The following is a 24,338-nucleotide window of genomic DNA, read 5'->3' on the forward strand; positions in this document are numbered from 1 at the left end:
TTGGTTGGCCATCTGATCAGTCTCTGCTCCATTCCCCATCCTTGCAGTTCTTTCAGGCAGGATATGTTTTGGGTCAAAAATGGCTTATGCTCTAAAGTCAAGAATCGACAAATGGGATCTCATAAAACTGCAAAGCTTCTGTAAGGCAAAGGACACTGTGGTTAGGACAAAACGGCAACCAACAGATTGGGAAAAGATCTTTACCAATCCTACAACAGATAGAGGCCTTATATCCAAAATATACAAAGAACTCAAGAAGTTAGACCGCAGGGAAACAAATAACCCTATTAAAAAATGGGGTTCAGAGCTAAACAAAGAATTCACAGCTGAGGAATGCCGAATGGCTGAGAAACACCTAAAGAAATGTTCAACATCTTTAGTCATAAGGGAAATGCAAATCAAAACAACCCTGAGATTTCACCTCACACCAGTGCGATTGGCTAAGATCAAAAACTCAGGTGACAGCAGATGCTGGCGAGGATGTGGAGAAAGAGGAACACTCCTCCATTGTTGGTGGGATTGAAGACTGGTAAAACCATTCTGGAAATCAGTCTGGAGGTTCCTCAGAAAATTGGACATTGAACTGCCTGAGGATCCAGCTATACCTCTCTTGGGCATATACCCAAAAGATGCCTCAACATATAAAAGAGACACGTGCTCCACTATGTTCATCGCAGCCTTATTTATAATAGCCAGAAAATGGAAAGAACCCAGATGCCCTTCAACAGAGGAATGGATACAGAAAATGTGGTACATCTACACAATGGAATATTACTCAGCTATCAAAAACAACGAGTTTATGAAATTCGTAGGCAAATGGTTGGAACTGGAAAATATCATCCTGAGTGAGCTAACCCAATCACAGAAAGACATACATGGTATGCACTCATTGATAAGTGGCTATTAGCCCAAATGCTTGAATTACCCTAGATCCCTAGAACAAACGAAACTCAAGACGGATGATCAAAATGTCAATGTTTCACTCCTTCTTTAAATGAGGAAAAAGAATACCCTTGGCAGGGAAGGGAGAGGCAAAGATTAAAACAGAGACTGAAGGAACACCCATTCAGAGCCTGCCCCACATGTGGCCCATACATATACAGCCACCCAATTAGACAAGATGGATGAAGCAAAGAAGTGCAGACCGACAGGAGCCGGATGTAGATCGCTCCTGAGAGACACAGCCAGAATACAGCAAATATAGAGGCGAATGCCAGCAGCAAACCACTGAACTGAGAATAGGTTCCCTATTGAAGGAATCAGAGAAAGAACTGGAAGAGCTTGAAGGGGCTCGAGACCCCAAAAGTACATCAATGCCAAGCAACCAGAGCTTCCAGGGACTAAGCCACTACCTAAAGACTATACATGGACTGACCCTGGACTCTGACCCCATAGGTAGCAATGAATATCCTAGTAAGAGCACCAGTGGAAGGGGAAGCCCTGGGTCCTGCTAAGACTGAACCCCCAGTGAACTAGTCTATGGGGGGAGGGCGGCAATGGGGGGAGGGTTGGGAGGGGAACACCCATAAGGAAGGGGAGGGGGGAGGGGGATGTTTGCCCGGAAACCGGGAAAGGGAATAACACTCGAAATGTATATAAGAAATACTCAAGTTAATAAAAAAAAAAAGAAAAAAAAAAAGAAATACTCAAGTTAATAAAAAAAAAAATTGTGGGTGTGTTTTTGGTTCAATAGTTGCCGGGAGCCAAGCCTGCTTACATACCCTCTGTCTCAGGAATGTTTCAGGAATATCAATCCCACTCACACCCTCTGAGAAACTTTGCCAGTTATCTGTTCTTATCAATATACCTGCAATTTACAGTTTAGGGCTATAGGGAGGGTAGTGACCGTAGTGACATTGATCTTGGGTCCCGTGTGGTCTTCCTGCTTGCTTGTCTTTATAAGCCACTGTATCAAAATAAAGTTTGAGAGCTTGATCAGACTGTAGACTTGTTCTCCTTCTTCATGCCTCGTGCCCCCATTCTTTCTCCCCCTCCCAGGTCTCTGCTGAACCGCTGCAGGTCGGGGCATTTGGGGCCCAGACGTGGGACCTGGGTACAGGGATCTGACTGAACATTGCTCGCTCATGAACATCCCCCCTTCATAGGATTGACACTTTCCGGAGGACCTGAAAGAAGATTCACATTGAGATCGTCAGAACCGCCCACTGTGAGTCTGATCCAAGTAAGGTAAGAACGAGCAGCACAGTCTTCGGACAGGTATTGAGCAAACCTGAACTTTAAAAGGTCTTAAGGAATCCCTCAAAGTATGAGGAACAAGGACAAGCATCCTCAATTAATATAAAGAATTTAACAAGATCCTTTTTCCTAACCCCATCTCTGAGTCCCCTGAGAATTAAACCTGATTGCCTAGAGGTTGGTGTTAATCTCTCCCTTGGTCAGATTTCATAGATAAGACTTCTGTCGAGATCACCAAGACAAAAATTATTCTCCTCTCAAAAAAGACACTGATGCTGCACTAAGTGCTGAGAGGATCAGGTCAATGCTTTCCCCCTCTGGTTAATGCCCATTTATCCTCACAATGCAATCATCCCTGGCTGCTTATTGGCCTCATAAAAAGAGTTAAAAAGGGAGGAGGTGCCGAGAGAGCCAAGCCCGCTTACACACCCTCTGTCTCAGGAATGTTTCAGGAATGTCAAGTCCACTTACATACATGGGAAACCTAGCCAGTTTTCTGTTCTTATCAATATACCTGCAATTTACAGTTTAGGGCTATAGGGAGGGTGGTGACGGTAGTGAAATTGATCTTGGGTCCTGTTTGGTCTTCCTTCTTGCTTGTTTTTATAAGCCACTATATCAAAATAAAGTTTTGAGAGCTTGATCAGACCATAGACTTGCTCTCCTTCGTGCCTCCTGTCCCCCATTCTTTCTCCCCCTCCCAGGGCTCTGCTGAACCCCTGCAGGTCAGGGCAGGTAGTATTGTTCTGTGTAATGAAGGATACTGTGAAGACCTCTCGTCTAGCAGGAGGGTTCAAGTGAAGCGAAAGGACAGGAGCTCCTACTGCTCTAGTGCTGCTGCCTCAGTAGCTGTTGTTGCTCTGAGACACAGCATTAGCTATGCTTTGCCAAGCTGAGCTGAACACGTGGGCAGGTGCACAAAGGGCTGCTTCAGGAGCAGAGTGCGGATAGCTTCTGTTAGCAAAAACTTCTTGAGAATGTGCTCTTTTCAGGCAGTATTACAGCTCCTGTGCAACAGATGCTTTCGGTGCACGGAGTAACTCTTACACATTTTATTCATTCTGGGTAGCATCTTACATACAGTTTTAGGGTGGGTTAGATATGACAGCAGGTGCTTCATGGGGCTTCAAGCCTTAGCTTGACTTTACCAGGCTTCCTCTCATGGTTGACTGGTCCAACATCCCACACCATACCACCAAAGGAGTTCCTGCCTGCTTACAGAAAGTGGCTTTTTCTGGTTCCATAGTTCTAATGCTGTGAGTCAATTAAGGTCATCTCCATTGATTTTTGGGTACCTCCTTTATCCCAGACCTCTATCACATCCTATAGATGCTCCCAAACTGTGCTCCTCTGTCAGTTGCACATTTCCATTCACCCTCATAGCCATCTGGCCATCTCTTTTTTCTCTTTGCATACTTGTTCTTAAACCTTAACATTCCCCTCCCCATTCCCTCTCCCACCGAGTTCTCTTGTTCCATCTGCCTCTAGTAACTATTTTACCTCTTTTCAATGAGATTCAAGCATCCTCACTGTGTTTTTTTTCTTGTTTTACTTCTTTGGGTCCATGGAGTATAGCATGGGTTTCCTCTATTTAATGTCTTAGATATATTTATAAGTTAATACCTGCAAGGCGTGTCCTTTGGGAACCTGGTTTACCTCATTCAGAATGATATTCTCAAGATCAATCTATTTTCCAAAAAAATTCATGTTGTATTCATTTTTAATAGCTGAATAGTGTAGATGTAACACATTTTCTTTATCCATTCTTTAGTTGAAGGACATCATCTAGGTTGTTTTCAGTTTCTGACTATTATGAATAAAACTTCCATAAATGTAGTTGAGAAAGTGCCATTGTGGAATGGTAGAGGACATTTTGGGTACATGCCCAGGAATGGTATAACAGAGTCTTGATGTAGATCTATTCCCAGTTTTCGGAGAAACCACCAAATTGTTTTTCAGATTTGTTTTACAAGTTTGCACTCACCCATATCATAGCCAGTGTGTGCTATCAGTTGAGTCTTTGATCTTAGTCATTCTAACTGGCACAAGGTGGAATCTCAGAGTTGTTTTAATGCGCATTTCCCTAATGATTAAGGACTTTGAACATTTCCTTAAGTGCTTCTTGGCCATTCAAGATTCCTCTGTTGAAACTTCTCTGTTTAGCAATGTACCTCATTTTTTATTGGGTTATTTGGGTTGTTGGTATCTAACTTCTTGAGTTCTTTATAAATTTTGGATATTGGCCCTGTGTCATATATAGGGTTAGTGAATATACTTTCCAATCTCTAGGTTACTCTTCTGTCCTATTGACAGTGACCTTTGTCTTACAGAATCTTTTTAGTTTCAAGAGGTCCATCCTATCAATTGTTGATCTTAGAGCCTAAGCCATTGGTGTTCTGTTAAGGAAGTTGTGTCCTGTACCAATGTGTTCAAGGCTATTTCCCACTTCTTCTTATATGATATTTAGTGTATCCATATTTATGTTGAAACCCTTGATCCACTTAGATTTAAGTTTTGTGCAGATCTATTTGGATCTATTTACATTGTTCTACATGTAGACATCTGGTTATACAAGCACAATTTGCTGAATTTGCTTTCTTTTTCCATTATTTGGTTTTGGCTTCTTTATGAAAAATCAATTGGCCATAGGTGTGATTGGGTCTATTTCTAGATCTATACTATTCCACCGTATACTGAAAACACTGTTATCTAGACTTTTGTAGCATTCTGGCCTTTCACTTTAATGTGGATATGACAGTATTCTCTGTCTGTTTATCTAAATATTTTCTTGGATGCTTTGCAACCTCAGAAATAGCTTTTATAAGATGTATTGCCAGAGGTCTCTTGAGTTTGAGCTTCTAATTGTATTTTATCAATTAAAGTTGTTTACCATAAGTTAAAGCACATGAACAAAGTGAAGACAGTAACTACTATTGCTTTTTTTGTGATGACCATTCCCTGGCAAACTGCAGTGTAATAGTCACGGTTCTTCTATACCTATAGTTAAACTTGTATTGTGTGGCCCTCTATTAGTCCTAGTGCTGTAATACAGTTTTACCATTTACCCTTTTTTAGATGGGTGGGAATAACTTCTAAATATTTTCTGTGTGTCTATCACAATTTATAATGGATTTCTTAATTCTTTCATTAAATTTGACAAAAACTTCTTTAAATTCTGTTCAACTGCTATGAGTTATCTGCTCTCTGCAGTTTACTACAGGTTACTGCAGATATATTTTAAGAGATATTTAGGTTTCCTTGCTTATGACATAATTTTTCTCCAATTCTTTCACCAGTTTTGTTTCAGGACCTAACCAGAAAAAAAATAACTTCAGGAAAAAATTAGACAGCATTTTAATTGTGGGATTCGAATTAGCTGATGGAATCCAGATTAATATCAATGAGAAACAGATATTATTAAAGGTATAAACTTAGAAAGGATGCTGGTGTGGCTTCACTTTTCTCCATGGGCCAAAATCTCTTGGTAAATGTTCAAGTGACCTAATGTCATTGAGACTTCAAAAGTAAAATGAACCCAGGCATATCCAGGGAGACCACTTAAGAATTTAAGCATAGAATTAGGATAATTTAGATATGTTCTGCTCTCTCTCTCTCTCTCTCTCTCTCTCTCTCTCTCTGGAAGAACTTTTGCAGATGTGTCATGAGAGGTGAAGAGAGTTCCCTAAGCATTAGAAAGGAAAGGGCCAGAAAATTCAGGCACTGCAAATAAAGGAGAGGACTGGAAAAAAAGCACACTCCTATACTAACCAACTAGCCACTTAGTCTTCCCCTCTTCCTCTCATCTGAGTCCCTTTCAGAGTGACTGCACCATTTGCATCCCCACCGACACTGAATGAGGGCTCCCTTTCCCCATATCTTCTCCAGCACTTGTCAGTTATTTTGTTGCCCTTAGCTATCCTGATTGGGGTGAGATGAAATCTGGGTTGTTTTAATTTGCATTTCCCTAATTGCTAGCATAACAAACAATGTTAAAAGGTATGTCTTAACCTTTTAAAATTGTTTTGAAACCACTGTTCTGGTCCACAAAACACTTTTGAAATTAAGCTGTTTGTTTACTCCACTATTTGTTTTCTGAGTTCTTTATATAGTTGGGATATCTATCCTCTATCAGATGTATACCTAGCAAAGATTTTTCTCCCACTCTCTGGGCTTCCACTTCACTCAATTGATTGCCCCCTAGTTGTGAAAAAGCATTTCAGTTTTGTTGTTGTTGTTGTTGTTGTTGTTCTGCTCTCTTTTAATCTCTACTGCATGTAGGCATAATGGCTGCACTGTCTAGAAAACAATTGTATAAGAAAAGACAGAACATAATTTATACCAGTTTCCTTATGCGCTACTTCACTTCATGAAAAGTCTAAGAAATAGAATAACTTTATGTATGCAGTTGTACAGTCCTTGATTTTGCCACAGAAAATTGCTTACCCTAGCATAATTGACCCCAAAATATATAACTCCTTTTATTTCAAGGGTGAATGACCCTCAAAGTTCTACATGTCAAAGCCTTGATACACTGTTGGGACTTGCTAAGTAGAAAATGCTAAGTGATGTTTCATATTTCAACTCTCATCCCAGGTGCTTAAGTTCATAAGAAAAGAGTATAGTTCAAATTCATAAGTCTGAGCATACTTTGACTATATAATGAGAACATGATTCATAAATAAAAAACATTTAAAAAACCATAAAACACAACAAGAAATAAAATTAAAAGTAGTACTAGTACCACACTAATCATCAAATGTCCTGAGAGAGTCTGCTGTTCAAGGTGACCCTAAAACTCTTTGCTTTGTTGTACCTTCTTTTTGGGGAGAAAAATTTGCTTGCCCATGTAGTTTTGCTTAATCAAAGGCCTTAAATAACTGAAGTATTTAATATTGAATAAATTTTTACAAAACTATGACTAAAGAGTGAAATTTTCATGTTCTTTAAAAATAATCTTTGGTGATAATATTAATCATCATCATAATCATCATCATCTCTAGAAGTTCTAATGAATAAATTGGGTATACCACTATAATGATGAATTCATATGATTTAACCTTATGTTCTATTCTGCTTGTGATCTAGCAAATTCAAATTTTTATTGTACCATGTTTTTGTATCTGGTGCAAGTTAGAAATATTATCTTGCATTTCTTCTGCAAATGAGTCTCTGTTCTTTGTGGATTTGGTAATTCTACCCCAGTTGCAGAAAGCATGATTCTTAAATGGAATATTGTGGTAATATGAGAACAAGGGTTAAATATCATTGAGTCACCTTTATTTTGTAAGTTAGCAATGGTTCATTACTTACTGAGAACGTTTTTCAAATATCTAGAGGTTGTGAACCATCAAGATACACACACACACAGAGACTCTCTCTCTCTCTCTCTCTCTCTCTCTCTCTCCCTCTCCCTCTCTCTCTCTCTCTCTCTCTCCCTCGCAAATGTGTGTGGACACACACCAGAGAGGGTGGGAGGGGGAGAGAAAGAGAGAGAGAGAGAGAGAGAGAGAGAGAGAGAGAGAGAGAGAGACCCTGATAAATGATCTAACTTTTTAGTAAATAAACAGTGAAGTATTACATAGGGATAGAAAGAATAAAACAATTACTTTTCAATGGCCTGGTTTAATCCAAAAGCAATTATGCTTGAAAGATGGAAGGGGAAACAGAAAGTAAGGATATACTACATATTTACATTTACATAAAATTAAAGTGTTCAATGCATGATGAGACATCAGTGAATGATGTTGCATAACAAAACAGTGTCTATTAGTAGATGAAGAATTCTGAATGAAGGGAATATTATAAATGAGCCTGAATAAACTTCATAGGATGCAGATTTTCTAATTACCTTAAATGTAGTAACAGTACCAAAAGTGAATAGACATGTCAAAATGTCATAAAAACTTTAAATGGTGCAATCTAAACATTATCAATTCAACATACCCCACTTATGTACTAACAAAAGTATTTAGATCAATTAATTTAACATGAAAATATGAATCTCTATTTTGTCTTAGAAAACCAGTCACCTCTATACTCATTCAAGTATCTCTAGCTTCACAAATAATGAGGTAGGGTGTGCTTACCTGGAAAAAAAAAGAAAAGAAAAGAAAGGGAAAACAAAAAAGCGAATATCCACTTGACTGGTTATAGAGTGAACAAAGACTCAACTTGGGTGCTAGAATCTCTATCCAGGAATCCTTGTATGTGTAGTCATAGCTATAATGGCAAAAGGAAACAAGAAAAGTTCAAAATACATTGATAGCAATTCTTTTGTAACAGACCCTAAATCACAGACTTAAGAATTTCTAAATTCCTTGTCTTCATGGAAATACAGCCATAAGCAATTAGAATTCTTCCAAAGTTTGAGAATTGGAATATAGTCACTGGTACAACATCCCTTACCAAGATTGATGGCATAATCATTGATTGCATAAACTCTTTATACATAATTTTTTTTTTTTTGGAGCTGAGGACTGAACTCAGGGCCTTGCGCTTACTAAGCAAGCACTCTACAACTGAGCTAAATCCTCAACCCCTATACATGATATTTCATTTTTATGGTATTAGGATTGGCATCAGAGTCTCAACTAGTCTAGAGAAGTGATTGCATACTAAGCTATATTCAAATCCTTGTACTCCCTTGTTTTCTGACATTAAAATTATGCTTTTCTTTTCTTGTATTTTTTCAAAAGGTGACTGTTCTAATATAAGGTATGCCTGATCCCATTTGAGGACATAAACCAAAAGGCAATAATCAGCTATCCACTTAAAGAACTAAAAATTAATATTTTTTAAAGCCAGAAAACTTAAACTTTCATCATCTTAAACTTAATATGAAACTAAGAAACTCTAAAGGCTCTTAATACATTAAAACATGAAATAGGTCAACTGTGTTTCCTACTTAGGCCTGACCAGGCCAATTTGTCTATCAATTTCAGCCTACAGGTAGCATTACTTTGGGAGAGATTTAGGAGAAAATTGTTTTTCCCTATTATGTACCTTCTAGGAAACATGGACAAAAACCATGCTAACTACATGCACATTGCAAAAATATTCATATAAAAGCCTATAATTTGCCTAAGAATGCTTCCTTGTAATCAATAATTATAGCAAATCATATTTTTGAACTGCTCTCTGACCCCTTCTTAGATTCTTTAAGTTAAAAAGTTTGAGAAGGTCCTCATACCAGGGATCCCAGATCTTACTTCTAAGAAAGCAGAAGTAGGATTCTTTTGCCAAGAATAAGAAAGATTTAATAAACAACAAAGAAGAACAGAAGTCATTTTACAAATCAGGCAAGAATAGAAAAAGAAATTCATAGACAGGATAGTTTGAAATGCTGGCAAAATAAAACCTTGGCTATCCAATATAGTCAAGAGTCCATGAAAATTGAAGCACCTGACACTTGAAACAGTTACCAGCTGAGGTAGTTTCATTAGTATATGGCATATTTATATTAAAACCAAAAGAGATAAAGGAACAAAGAGCCCTGGTAAGTTTAGAACACTCAAAAACTTCCCCAAATAATTCCTAAAAACATAGTATATTGTAAAGAATGCAATACATTCTATTCATTTCTAAGCCCTCTACTGTAACTTCTCTGTTTGAAAGGATCTTAATGCAAACCCTAATCACTAAGTTGTTCTAATCATGAGATCTTCAGCCAAGGTAACTTTTCATTTGGTAATCAAATTACAGTATGTAAATGTGAGTCCCACATTTGCTAAGCACATATAGTCTTACTCCAGTGTCATACCTGTGACGGATGTAGCTACGAGTTTCCACTGAAGAATTTTCTCCTTTAACAGTGTTGCCTCGGTGTGAACTTTCTCATTTGTATCAAATGTGGACACATAAATAAAAGCTTTCCCACACTCATTGCACAGATAGAACCTTTCTCCAATATGAGTTCTTTTATTTTCCATAAGGGAAGTTTTTTACTTAAAAATTCCAAATACTAGCTAAATCCATGGGGTTTTCTTACATTAGGACATTTGCTAGGCCCTGTAACTGTATAACTGTAACTTGGATGGTCAAAATGGTCCCAGAACTCTTACATACAACAGGTCTTTCTCCACTCTGAAAATCTGTGTTCTGAGCCAGTGTATTTTCAGCTTGGGAAGTCTTCCCATATTCCCTATACTTTTGTTCTTTGTGTAATACATGGTATACTGTCTTATGCAATGGAATGTCTGCAAGAAAGCTATCTTTGCTGATGAAACACAATTCACCTATTGTGCATTTATAACTTGTTTCAGTGTAAAAGACCTCCCTATGTTCAGTGCCTCTGTGTGGCATGTCAAGGTTTTGAATGGCCTGGTGATGGACAAACTCATTGCAAATCAACAACTATTCTGGGCCTTGCAATCCACCACTTGTCACAGATGAAGGCTGTTCCCCTTCCCTACTATTCAATTCAGAACCATTCTGCCACAAAATGAAGCAGAACTTTCTGATACACTACTTTCATGTATACTGAAGCTGCTTCTCAGGATGTATTCCCTGCTGTATATAAGGGGCAATGACTCTTTCATGACTGCCTCTAAGATGTGACATAAAGTGGCTTCTGGGATGCAAGGTTTTTATGAAGAAGCCTCCCCCATGTCACTGGTACTGAAATGCCTTTCTCTGGTGGTTCATCAAGGTCCAGGAATGGCCTCATTCTTAGTCCTTTCTTCTCCATTAGAACTTTCTAAAACAAAACTTATGCCAAATATTATTTTTTGTCTCAGGCTGGAAATCTTGCCTGAACCTGGACATGGGAAGTCCCAGGGTGAGTATATCCTAGTGGTGGTTGTTGTCACACCAAAGAATACAAGTTTCTCACAGTCATTATCTAGGAACTCCTACTCCTCTGTGGTTAAATGTAGGAATAAACCCTCAAAGATTATAGAGTTCTAGGCCTGGTCAAGGTGGGCTTCTCTTGTGAGTCTGGGTACCAGATACAAGTATTCAGCAACCATGCCTATGTTACCAATATAACCTGGAAGATACCAAGGAACTATGGCTTTAGGAGTCACTTTTACAACACCCCACCAGGTTACTAGGCCACTTTCCTTGGCAGAATGGCAAGGAAGCACATTTTACCCCTGTAAAAGCAGAATTTTGACAAAGCACACTTATGGAAGCCACCTCAATGTCAACTTTCTCTATACTCAAAGGAAGACTGGAGAAGTTGCTAAATATGAACCAACCTAGAAACTTCATCTAGAACTTCCTTCCGGCCTCCTGCCTCATAGTCTTGAATGTTCTCATAAAATCCTACCAGAAGTATGAATGAAGCCCCAGTGCTTCTCATTCAAATGAATCATGGCAATGATGGGAAAGGATAAACAAATCACTAATTTAAATTTCAAAATTCTCAAGATGATTCAAGTCCATTGCAGAGTTTTGACTATAAAGCCCATAAACATGATTTCTATCCTACATTTTCTAGATCTCAGGTGTTGATATTTTGGAATGTATACACCCATTAACAAAAATGGGCTTCTATTGCATAGTTAATTCAGATTGAATTCTCTCTTAGTTTTTAATCATGAGTCATCTCTCTTATATAATTTAGATGGGATACAAGGATCACCAAGTCAGTTTTTCAATATTTTTCAGTATTCGTATAGAATATTCACTTATTTTTCTTCTCTTAAAACAGCAGTTCTCACCGTGTGAATCATGAACCTGTTTGGAGTCATAGATCAGATAGTCTGCATATCAGATATTTACATTACTGTTCATAACAGTAGGAAAATTATAGTTATGAAGTGACAACAAAATAATTATATAGCTGGGAGTAACAACAGGAGAAATTATATTAAAGTGTCACAGAAATAGGAAGGTTGAGAACTACTTGGTTAAAACCTTTGGATAAATGTTTATTATTATTATTGCTGATAGGTAGAGTGTTTTACCTTTACTTACTTATTTTTACTCTGCATTGTGGGACTCTAATGTTTTATACACAAATATTATTCTCAAACTTAATTTTTATCTGAACACATATTTGCTGTGAATCTCTGGGATTTATATTTAAGAGGGTCATATGTAGGAAGACTTATTTGTATACTGTGAAGAGCCATGCCTGTTGATTGTAAAGTGCTTGGGAATTAGGATGTCTAAATGAGACTTTAACAAATGTTCTTTAGAGTGGAATGCTGTTATAAAGATTAAGGTAGTATTGTATAATCAGACTTTGCATCAAGCATGGAACAGTTGATCAGAAAATGCTGCAGGTTTCCTCTTACCCATCCTTTCATGTGAGGGTGCCTTCTGGTGCAAGCTCTACCAAGTGTCTACAGGGTAATTCTGCAACTTTAATACTCCAAGAAGATGGCACTGTTTTAGTTTCCAAAAAGGATCCTGAGACTATGGGCCAACATATAGCAGTGACTGTTGTGCATGTGTGAACTCAGAAAAGAGGTTGGTAATTCAAGTGTCCGTGGAGCCAGAATCACACAGGGGCAAGTATCAAAAAGTCCCTTTGCAGTTGAGGATCATTAAGGAGAGCCTTGGAGTGCTATGTCCTAGGAGGCAGGGTAATTCTGGAGCTACTTTGAAAGCTCCAATTTTTGTATTGATGTAGTGGGTGTTAGCTTTGTTCTTTGTGAGCTCATGGCTTAGGGTGACATATAATGATAAAACATAACATATCAGAGTTGGCCGTCAGCTTGGCTCATATTGGAACTGTCTTGCAGCTGGCTCCTTTGCAAGCATTATATTTTTACAAGTCATACAAAATTGTTTTCAAGTTACACAAAATGCTTTCACTTATGTTCCTTGCAAAAACATTTTGTTACAATAATCAAAGGTATACTGAACTCTATTTCAATTGATTATATTTTGGTCATTTCAGGCATATTTTATTAAAGAAACTTTCTCATGGATTTATTTATTTACTTATATTTTTACTTTTGCCTTCCTACAAGGGGTGTTGTATTTTCACCAATCATACAAATAATTTTCTAAAATATTTCTGAGAAAAACCTGTGAAATTTGGTGTCAATATTGGGGGCCTGTTCAGAACCCTTAAGGCCAGTAGCATCAGGATGGAGTGGCAAAGTTCATAGTAGAGCTGTGGCTTGCAGGTGGCTTTTACTCTACATCATGAGAGGGCACTAGAGATGGTAGGGTGGGTGTGTGGTATCTTCTAGTTGATCACATTTGTGACTTTTTAACTTTTTAAGACAACTGATATTTTCACATTTATACCATTTATATTATTTTCCTGCCATCCTGAATTCAATTTTTATTATAATTATTTATTGTAGAAATTTATGATTATCACCATCCTATAACATGATAAAATATTAATTGTGTATAGATTAATAATGACATGCGTTTATATGTAAATATTATATATCTTTATATATGGTGTTTTAGTCACATCCAATTACCTTTCAAGTCTCTCCTCTTCCTGAGGTGGAAATCTCTGGTACTTTTGGAGACTCAGTTGTGTCATGTGATTTTGTTCTGGAAACTATCTTATGAAACAAACATGTCAGAGGATGTTTTGTTGAGAACAGACATGTGTTGTTCTAGAAACTGCCTGAAAAGGGGGTAAATGATATTTTCTTGGAGTAAAGGCTTAAGAAGACATACGATATTTGGAAAAAGTATATAAATATAACCCAGCAGAGAGTTGCCAAAGCTCTAACATAGATTCAGCTCGCTGCTTTCTTTGCTGACCATCACTTATTACTTCATAAACATAAAGACCAAAAATTTCTCCTGATATTCTGGTGGTTTCTTGCAGCTTCCGTGGACTTTGGTTGATTGGCAGAGCCTTGAGGAAGTTTCTTCTGGATCAAACTGCTGTTGCTCATTTGTTAATGGTATTTGTGAGTGGATCAAGCTATGACTACTGATTCTGGTGAAGTTAGATGCTGATATTCTGACAATGAAGACTGGAATCACTCCCCAATTCTATTTCTAAATAGGTCCACATCCATACTGTGACGACGAGGCAGACATGAATGGGAATCTTAAGATGCTAACAGGAAAGATGGGAAAGTCTTATGTATATGGATGCTTAGTGATTAGTTTCTTTCAAGGGATGAAATTTTGATACTGCAAAACTAATTCTTTTGTTTACTGCTCTGGAGGTGGTAGGACCCAGAAGAATAGAGATGATAAGGCATACTAAAATTTCAAATGTCTAACTTTACTTACAGCATTATTTAATTTATACTTAGGGCTAAAAGAGTTAGATGAGTAAAAAATACAATCACGAGGACAAATACATGTGTCTGGCAAGGCTTACAAAGAAAAACATGTTTCTTTTGTTTTTTAGGGTTTTGTTTCATTTTATTTTTTATTTTCATGAATGTATATACAAATAACAATAACCAGTTGTAAGGAATACTCTGAAGTAAATTCACTTTTATCCATTAGATCTAGAAGAGGAACAAAAGCATAATCCAAGAACAATTTCATGTTGTTGGTGTTGGTGTTGTTGTAGGTGGTGATGATGATGATGGTGATGATAATGATGATCATGTTGTTGTTCTAAGAAACTGAGGTAAAAGGACCCTTGTCTGGGTTGCTTAGAGTCTTTTCACAACCACTTAGATCTCTCCTTATATCACTCCATTCTTGAATCAATTTCTCACACTATGGCCTGTTTTAATTTCATTGTTTGCTTTGTGGCTTTATGGCATATTTTCAAATCAAATGCTATGATGCATATTTTTTTCTGAGGATTGCTTTAGGTATTGGGAGACTTTGTTCTTTTCTACATGAATTTCAGAATTTTTCGCATTGCCTGAAGAGCACCATAAGTGTACTAAGAGAGACTTCACAGGCTGAAATCATTTTGGATATTATGGAAATTTTAAGAAGTTGATTCTTTAAATACAAGAACATTGGAAACTTTTCATCTTCAAGTTACTTCTTCAGTTAGCATTTTAAATATTTTCTAATTTCTAATTTTCACTGGACAGTTTATTTTTTATCTCCACCTTAATAAAAAAAAAAACAGGACATGACTGCTCCTAGGTATAAGTTAAGGATGTGTATTATAGATATAAAGGCAGAGAAAAGCCAGAGATATTTGGAAATGTCTAGATTGTACTTGGCTGGAAGACTGAACTGGGACATGAGAGGAGAATCAGGAAGGATGTAAGGTAGAACAGTAAGAGAAGAGAAGGTGGGCAGGTGGGCTAAGAGACCAATAGTACCAAGACACCAGAAGGTAATTTGGTCAAAATGGCTGAGATTATATAGGAATCAGAGAAAGTGGGGAAAGAAAAAAAAAAGTGGGTCTGGAGAGGTTCATGTTTATGGGGCAGGATGAGAAGTGCTGAGAGGAACTAGGACCTGTAATAGGTACTTTGTTATGCTTAGACATTCTGGCATCCAGTGTCTGCGATAGTATTAATATTCACCCTAGCCATTTGTCACAAGGTTCTTTGTGATCCACCATCACTTTTGTTAAGTTTATTCATAGAATTTCATTGCAGTTATGATGAATGGAATTCCTTGTCTGACTTCTTTCTCACTGAGTTCATATCTCTTCTGGAAAAAAAAAATCTGATTGTCCTATGTTGATAATGAATCCTGCTCTTTTGTTTTTCTGTTCAAAATGGCTTTGGTTCCTCATTCCATATTGCCCCCCTGCACTTCTCCCCCATTTCTACAAGGATATACCCAACCCACCTACTCTACCAGACCTCTAAACTTCCTGGGGCCTCCAGTTCCTTGAGGATTAGGTGCATATTCTCTGAGTGAACCCAGACACAGGAGTCCTGTCCTGTATAAGTGTGAAGGCCTCATCTCAGCTGGTATATGCTGCCTGGTTGGTGATCCAATGTCTAAGAGACATTAAGTGTCCAGGTTGACTGAGACTGCTGGTCCTCCTACAGGATTGCCCTCCTCCTTAGCTTTCTCCAGCTTTTCCCTAATTCAACCACAGGGGTCAGCAGATTCTGTTCATTGGCTGGGTGCATATATCTGCATCTGACTCTTTCAGCTGCTTGTTGGGCAGTCATGATGAGTCCCTTTGTGTGAGTGCTCCAGAGCCTCAGTAATAGTGTGAGGGCTTGGGGGTTCCCCTTGAGCTGGATCACATTTTGACCTGTTGCTGGACCTCCTTTTCCTCAGGCTCTTCTCCAGTTTTGTCCATGCAATTTTTCAGACAGAAAGAATTATGGGTCAGAGCTTTGGATGTGGAAGCCTTGGGGGTGGGAGCCAGGAAGGGAATAAAATCTGGAGTGTGAAAATTAATTAATTAATTTTTATTGGATATATTTATTCACATTTCAAATGTTATTCCCTTTCACGGTTTCTCAGACATTAAGCGCCATACCCCTCCACCTCCCCTTCTTCTACAAGGGTGTTCTCCCTAACCACCCCCATTCCCACCCCCACAACATTCTCCTACACTGGCTGGTATTCAATAACAACAAAAATGACAGAAAGCCCACATACACATGGAAGTTAGAAAATGCTCTATTTAGTGATAACTTAGTCAAGGAAGAGATAAAGAAAGAGATTAAAGACTTTTTAGAATTTAATGAAAATGAAGGCACCACATACCCAAACTTATGGAACACAATGAAAGCAGTGCTAAGAGGAAAACTCATAGCTATGAGTTCCTCTAAAAAGAAACAGGAGAGAGCATAAATTAGCAGCTTGACAGAACACTTAAAAGCTCTATAACAAAAAGATGGAAATACACCCAAGAGGTGTAGAAGGCAGGAAATAATCAAACTCAGGGCTAAAATCAACCAAGAAGAAACAAAAAGGACTATACAAAGAATCAACAAAATCAAGGAGCTAGTTCTTTGAGAAAATCAACAAGAGAGTTAAACCCTTCACCAGACTAACCAGAGGGCAGTCTTTTTTCTTAAAAAAGAAAATCAAAAAGATACCTTGATACAAAATTTTGTTTTGAGATTTATATATGGTAGAATATACAACTTTGGTGAAGCTCATCATCAGAATGCTGACCTGGCCTGCTTGGATTCCTGATTGAAGAACATTCAACTGGGTCCAGTAAAGACAGACATCAGACTACAGCAATCGTTCCCCCATTATCCCTAACTCCTACCAAGGATATTTCAATGGCCACGTACAGCTTGAAGAAATTATTGAAGAGTCATCGCCCAAATTCCCTAAGCTATGGGAGTCTGAAAGTGGTTATTCTAAGGTTGTCTTTCTAGAGAATTTAGAAATGGTTATAACTTAACAGGGAGCAATTAGCTCAAATTTATTGTACAGCCATAATCTCATTTGGTAGAAAGTTTTATATTCATAACTAAGCTAAAATTATAATCTTTTACATAGGTACAAAATTTATTTGGTACAAGCTTAGATTTTCTTTGATATGAATTTTTTATTGATTTAATATTGTTGTATAGGCACAATGCCTATATATGTGAGTAACAAATTTGAGATAATTCCTCCCTGTTCTTTACTGCTATAAAACACAATCAAACAGTTGAAGGAATTAAAAATGGAAATAGAAGCAATCAAGAAAGAACACATGGAAACAACCCTGGATATAGAAAACCAAAAGAAGAGACAAGGAGCTGTAGATACAAGCTTCACCAACAGAATACAAGAGATGGAAGAGAGAATCTCAGGAGCAGAAGATTCCATAGAAATCATTGACTCAACTGTCAAAGATAATGTAAAGCGGAAAAAGCTACTGCTCCAAAACATACAGGAAATCCAGGACTCAATGAGAAGATCAAACCTAAGGATAATAGGTATAGAAGAGAGTGAAGACTCCCAGCTCAAAGGACCAGTAAATATCTTCAACAAAATCATAGAAGAAAACTTCCCTAACCTAAAAAAAGAGATACCCATAGGCATACAAGAAGCCTACAGAACTCCAAATAGATTGGACCAGAAGAGAAACACCTCCCATCACATAATTGTCAAAACACCAAACGCACAAAATAAAGAAAGAATATTAAAAGCAGTAAGGGAAAAAGGTCAAGTAACATGTAAAGGCAGACCTATCAGAATCACACCAGACTTCTCGCCAGAAACTATGAAGGCCAGAAGATCCTGGACTGATGTCATACAGACCCTAAGAGAACACAAATGCCAGCCCAGGTTACTGTATCCTGCAAAACTCTCAATTAACATAGATGGAGAAACCAAGATATTCCATGACAAAACCAAATTTACACAATATCTTTCTACAAATCCAGCACTACAAAGGATAATAAATGGTAAAGCCCAACATAAGGAGGCAAGCTATACCCTAGAAGAAGCAAGAAACTAATCGTCTTGGCAACAAAAGAAAGAGAATGAAAGCACACAAACATAACCTCACATCCAAATATGAATATAACAGGAAGCAATAATCACTATTCCTTAATATCTCTCAACATCAATGGCCTCAACTCCCCGATAAAAAGACATAGATTAACAAACTGGATACACAACGAGGACCCTGCATTCTGCTGCCTACAGGAAACACACCTCAGAGACAAAGACAGACGTTAACTCAGAGTGAAAGGCTGGTAAACAATTTTCCAAGCAAATGGTCAGAAGAAGCAAACTGGAGTAGCCATTCTAATATCAAATAAAATCAATTTTCAACTAAAAGTCATCAAAAAAGATAAGGAAGGACACTTCAGATTCATCAAAGGAAAAATCCACCAAGATGAACTCTCAATCCTAAATATCTATGCCCCAAATACAAGGGCACCTACATACGTAAAAGAAACTTTACTAAACCTCAAAACACACATTGCACCTCACACAATAATAGTGGGAGATTTCAACACCCCACTCTTATCAATGGATAGATCATGGAAACAGAAATTAAACAGAGATGTAGACAGACTAAGAGAAGTCATGAGCCAAATGGACTTAACGGATATTTATAGAACATTCTATCCCAAAGCAAAAGGATATACATTCTTCTCAGCTCATCGTGGTACTTTCTCCAAAATTGACCAAAAAATATATAATTGGTCAAAAAACGGGCCTCAACAGGTACAGAAAGATAGAAATAATCCCATGCGTGCTATCGGAATACCACGGCCTAAAACTGGTCTTCAATAACAATCAAGGAAGAATGCCCATATATACTTGGAAATTGAACAATGCTCTACTCAATGATAACCTGGTCAAGGAAGAAATAAAGAAAGAAATTAAAAACTTTTTAGAATTTAATGAAAATGAAGGTACAACATACCCAAACTTATGGGACAGAATGAAAGATGTGCTAAGAGGAAAACTCATAGCGCTGAGTGCCTGCAGAAAGAAACAGGAAAGAGCATATGTCAGCAGCTTGACAACACACCTAAAAGCTCTAGAACAAAAAGAAGCAAATACACCCAGGAGGAGTAGAAGGCAGGAAATAATCAAACTCAGAGCTGAAATCAACCAAGTAGAAACAAAAAGGACCATAAAAAGAATCAACAAAACCAAAAGTTGGTTCTTTGAGAAAATCAACAAGATAGATAAACCCTTAGCCAGACTAACGAGAGGACACATAGAGTACGTCCAAATTAACAAAATCAGAAATTTAAAGGGAGACATAACAACAGATTCAGAGGAAATTCAAAAAATCATCAGATCTTACTATAAAAACCTATATTCAAAAAATTTGAAAATCTTCAGGAAATGGACAATTTCCTAGACAGATACCAGGTACGGAAGTTAAATCAGGAAAAGATAAACCAGTTAAACAACCCCATAACTCCTAAGGAAATAGAAGCAGTCATTAAAGGTCTCCCAACCAAAAAAAGCCCAAGTCAAGACGGGTTTAGTGCAGAATTCTATCAGACCTTCATAGAAGACCTCATACCAATATTATCCAAACTATTCCACAAAATTGAAACAGATGGATCACTACCGAATACCTTCTACGAAGCCACAATTACTCTTATACCTAAACCACACAAAGACACAACAAAGAAAGAGAACTTCAGACCAATTTCCCTTATGAATATCGACGCAAAAATACTCAACAAAATTCTGGCAAACCGAATCCAAGAGCACATCAAAACAATCATCCACCATGACCAAGTAGGCTTCATCCCAGGCATGCTGGGATTGTTTAATATACGGAAAACCATCAACGTGATCCATTATATAAACAAACTGAAAGAACAAAACCACATGATCATTTCATTAGATGCTGAGAATGCATTTGACAAAATTCAATGCCCCTTCATGATAAAAGTCCTGGAAAGAATAGGAATTCAAGGCCCATACCTGAACATAGTAAAAGCCATATACAGCAAACCAGTTGCTAACATTAAACTAAATGGAGAGAAACTTGAAGCAATCCCACTAAAATCAGGGAATAGACAAGGCTGCCCAATCTCTCCCTACTTATTCAATATAGTTCTTGAAGTTCTAGCCAGAGCAATCAGACAACAAAAGGAGGTCAAGGGGATACAGATGGGAAAAGAAGAAGTCAAAATATCATTATTTGCAGATGACATGATAGTATATTTAAGTGATCCCAAAAGTTCCACCAGAGAACTACTAAAGCTGATAAACAACTTCAGCAAAGTGGCTGGGTATAAAATTAACTCAAATAAATCAGTTGCCTTCCTCTATACAAAAGAGAAACAAGCCGAGAAAGAAATTAGGGAAACGACACCCTTCATTATAGACCCAAATAATATAAAGTACCTCGGTGTGACTTTAACAAAGCAAGTAAAAGATCTGTACAATAAGAACTTCAAGACACTGAAGAAGGAAATTGAAGAAGACCTCAGAAGATGGAAAGATCTCCCATGCTCATGGATTGGCAGGATTAATATAGTAAAAATAGCCATTTTACCAAAAGCAATCTACAGATTCAATGCAATCCCCATCAAAATACCAATCCAATTCTTCAAAGAGTTAGACAGAACAATTTGCAAATTCATCTGGAATAACAAAAAACCCAGGATAACTAAAGCTATCCTCAACAATAAAAGGACTTCAGGGGGAATCACTATCCCTGAACTCAAGCAGTATTAGAGAGCAATAGTGATAAAAACTGCATGGTATTGGTACAGAGACAGACAGATAGACCAATGGAATAGAATTGAAGACCCAGAAATGAACCCACACACCTATGGTCACTTGGTTTTTGACAAAGGTGCCAAAACCATCAAATGGAAAAAAGATAGCATTTTCAGCAAATGGTGCTGGTTCAACTGGAGGTCAACATGTAGCAGAATGCAGATCGATCCATGCTTATCACCCTGTACAAAGCTTAAGTCCAAGTGGATCAAGGACCTCCACATCAAACCAGACACACTCAAACTAATAGAAGAAAAACTAGGGACGCATCTGGAACACATGGGCACTGGAAAAAATTTCCTAAACAAAACACCAATGGCTTACGCTCTAAGATCAAGAATCGACAAATGGGATCTCATAAAACTGCAAAGCTTCTGTAAGGCAAAGGACACTGTGGTTAGGACAAAACGGCAACCAACAGATTGGTAAAGATCTTTACCAATCCTACAACAGATAGAGGCCTTATATCCAAAATATACAAAGAACTCAAGAAGTTAGACCGCAGGGAAACAAATAACCCTATTAAAAAATGGGGTTCAGAGCTAAACAAAGAATTCACAGCTGAGGAATGCCGATTGGCTGAGAAACACCTAAAGAAATGTTCAACATCTTTAGTCATAAGGGAAATGCAAATCAAAACAACCCTGAGATTTCACCTCACACCAGTGAGAATGGCTAAGATCAAAAACTCAGGTGACAGCAGATGCTGGCGAGGATGTGGAGAAAGACGAACACTCCTCCATTGTTGGTGGGATTGCATACTGTTACAACCATTCTGGAAATCAGTCTGGAGGATCCTCAGAAAATTGGACATTGAACTGCCTGAGGATCCAGCTATACCTCTCTTGGGCATATACCCAAAAGATGCCCCAACATATAAAAAAGACACGTGCTCCACTATGTTCATTGCAGCCTTATTTATAATAGCCAGAAGCTGGAAAGAACCCAGATGCCCCTCAACAGAGGAATGGATACAGAAAATGTGGTACATCTACACAATGGAATATTACTCAGCTATCAAAACAACGACTTTATGAAATTCGTAGTCAAATGGTTGGAACTGGAAAATATCATCCTGAGTGAGCTAACCCAATTACAGAAAGGCATACATGGTATGCACTCATTGAAAGAACTGGAATTGCTTGAAGGGGCTCGAGACCCCATATGTACAACAATGCCAAGCAACCAGAGTTTCCAGGGACTAAGCCACTACCTAAAGACTGACCATGGACTCAAAAACATCAGAATTCCACAAAATGTGATACCTACTGTTATTTATCATTTGTTGACACATGTCTGCTCCAAGAAGCTCCCATTTGGTAGATTCAAGGAAGAAATTGAGCATCTCCACCTCTAAGTGATGTGACACATTGTGGCTAGGTAGCAATGGGCAGAAATTGCCTATTTCTTCTACAGACTAAATACTGTCCAGAAAAGGACACATTGCAGAATAGTCCATGGATAATTTTGGCTGAGCCAGAATCATCAGCCCTTCATCATTGTACATTTCAAAACTCTGTCAGATGATCCGAGGCCAGAAGGCTAAATAGTAGCTCTCACATGTTGCTAACAGGACTGTGCAAGTAGACATTTGTAACTTAAACCTTTCTCAATTTGGGAAGCCATGTTAGGCTTCCTATATGTTTAGATAATATTGGTCGCTCTTAGATTTCTGACAGGGTTGAAACTAGTTATAGTCTCATAGCCAACCAAGGCTGTTTAAATTTGAGAATACATATTTAATTGGAAAGTTAGACAATATACAAGCTAGCCAGAACATAACATAGATTTTAAGCCTTTCTTAAGCTGAAATAGATAACTAAATGTCCTGTTTAACTCATAAAATGTTGGACTGGGTGTTAAGTGTATTTTATACTTTATAAATTACAAGATGATAATAGTTGTGCTCAGCTTACATTTGAAAGAAAATGTTCTTTTAATTAGAAAGTGTGAAGAATAGATTGATGTCTTTATGCAGAAAGGTAGGTAGAGGATAGAATGAGGTATGTTATTAGACAAGAAGAAAGGATGTGTGGTAACAAAGTTTTAGAAAGAGGAGAAGGAGATGGAGAAAGAATAAAGAGTAGGGAGAACTTGGTGTTAGATGTCAAGATTATTCTTCTGTGCATAGACACACTTGTTAAGAATGTATTTAAGGGATGGATTTGTACAGGGTTTTGTAGTGTCTAGATGGGCAAATTATCTTATCAACTAGATAAGAAAAAGCCTTTGGTAACATCTTTCTGTCTTTTCTTGAGATAGAATAATACCTAACTTCCTCACTTTCTTTTTGTAAACAAATTTTGCCTAAATACTGGCTAAAATTTCCAGTACTTTATGAAATATAAATTTTAAACATAGACATTTTTCTCATGTTCTTTTTAGTCTTACTTTCTTTGTCAAATTCAGTATAACATTTACTATAGGCTTTTCATATACAAACTTTATTATGTTGAGGCACAATCCTTCTTTATATATCTATCTACAGTTATGCTTATAGTTTTGAGGCTTAGTCTTCATTAGTTTCACAGAGTCGTCCTGACATTGCTAGGTAGCTTTTGCTTGTCTTCAATTCATAAGCTTTCTACCTGTACCTTCAAAATTTCCTGACCCCCAGAGGCTTGTAGCCTTATCACAATGCTTTTGAAACTTTGAAAGTTCATAAAGTCTCAACATTATTCAAAAGCCCAAAATGTCTTCTGTGACTCAATGTAATCTCTAAATCATAAACTATTGTAAAAAATGAAACAAAACAAACAAACAATGGCACAAAAAGGAATTTTGTACTTGCAAAACAATGGGACACAAAATATTCATTCTTATTCCTAAAGAGGACTATGGCTATATTATAAGAAAATGCTTGGTAAAAGCAAGAGTACAACTCAGCAGGTCAAATCCCAAATCCTGTAGTTCTGTGTCTGGTGCTATTAGAAGTTGATCTAACTTTGCTCCCTGTAGTATGTTTCTCTATTGGGATGTTTCTACACCTGGTATGCAGTTCTCCAGGGCAAAGCTTTGACACATTCAGTATCTTAAGATTGCCACCACAATGTAACCTTTACCTTTACAACTTCAAAAATGGCTCTTGAATAAACTTGTTGTCACAAGGTCTTTATGGATGAATTCCTCTGTCACATGTGGTCTAGTCTCAGAGGGTCTTTGAC

This window comes from Rattus norvegicus, chromosome X, assembly GCF_021556685.1.
Source record: "Rattus norvegicus strain SHRSP/BbbUtx chromosome X, alternate assembly SHRSP_T2T, whole genome shotgun sequence".
Taxonomy (NCBI): domain Eukaryota; kingdom Metazoa; phylum Chordata; class Mammalia; order Rodentia; family Muridae; genus Rattus; species Rattus norvegicus.